Consider the following 1420-nt stretch of genomic DNA (forward strand, 5'->3'; position numbering starts at 1 on the left):
CCCAGATTAGACTGGTCTGAGGATGACAAGAAAAAGGTTGGATACAATGCTAAGGCCAAAAACATCATAACCTCTGCCTTAAGCGCCGACGAATTCTTTAGGGTGTCAAACTGCAAGACAGCTAAGGAAATGTGGGACACACTTCAGGAAACACATAAAGGTACTACAGATGTCAAAAGAACCAGAACAAAAACTCTAATGCATGAGTATGAATTGTTCAACATGAAGAAGGATGAGTCAATCAATGACTTGCAACAATCTACATGCTTTAGGAAAAACTATGGACAATGAGCAACAAATAGGAAAAGTAATGAGGTGCTTGACAAGAAAATGGCAGCCCAAGATCACTGCCATTGCTGAATCAAAAGACCTTGCAAACATGACTATTGCCACACTATTTGGAAAGCTCAGGGAGCATGAGATGGAACTGCAAAGATTAGATGAGTCAGAACAATTTAATAGAAAAAGTAAAGGACTTTCACTAAAGGCTCAAACTCACAAAGTGAAATCTGAACCAGATACTGATGATTCAGAAAGTGAATCTGATGAAGAGCCTGAGATAGGTTTGTTGGTCTGAAAGTTCAAGAAATTTCTAAAAAAGAAAGATGGCAAGTCAAGAAAGCCCTCAAGCTCAAAGACTCATGACAACAAAATTACATGTTTTGAATGTGGAAAGACTGGGCACATCAAATCAGAATGCTTCCAACTACAAAACAAAAACAAAACTTCAAAGGCCAAAGGAAATCATCCACCCCCCAAGACCAGAAAAGCTTATATTGCCTGGAACGACAATGATGAAGATTCATCAGCCTCTTCAGAAGATGAAGAAGCCAATCTGTGTCTCATGGCAAATACAGAATCAGATTCTGACAGTGAGGTAAGCTCTCAATCTAATCCATCTTATAATGAACTGCATGATGCATTTAATGAATTTCATGATGAATATGTGAATGTACTCAAACAATTGATTAGTACTAAGAAACTGCTAGAAGAAAAATGCATGATGTATGATGAGATTAATTTGAAAAATAAGTCTCTTAAAGACATAAATGAAGATTTGAAAAAAGAAGCATGTGCATTGAAATGTGATTTGGATAAGTTTAACAATGGTAGAAATAACTTACATATGCTTCTTAGAAATCAAAGAAATCTGAATGTTATATCTGGACTTGGATATAAACAAACTAGGAAGGTTAATAGGAATCAAAAATTTGTTAGTCCAAATCAAAACTCATCATCTGCTGTTGTATGCCATTTCTGTTGTAAAAAAGGTCATAAATTTTTTAATTGTAAACAAAAGAAACTGGCCAACAGAGGATGGAAACATATTTGGAAATTTAAGTCACAAGTATTTGAAGCTAATCCTCCAGGACCCAATTTAAATTGGGTACCTAAAACCAAAACTTGAATTATTTTTGCA

Source organism: Cicer arietinum, chromosome 8, assembly GCF_000331145.2.
Source record: "Cicer arietinum cultivar CDC Frontier isolate Library 1 chromosome 8, Cicar.CDCFrontier_v2.0, whole genome shotgun sequence".
Classification (NCBI taxonomy): Eukaryota; Viridiplantae; Streptophyta; class Magnoliopsida; order Fabales; family Fabaceae; genus Cicer; species Cicer arietinum.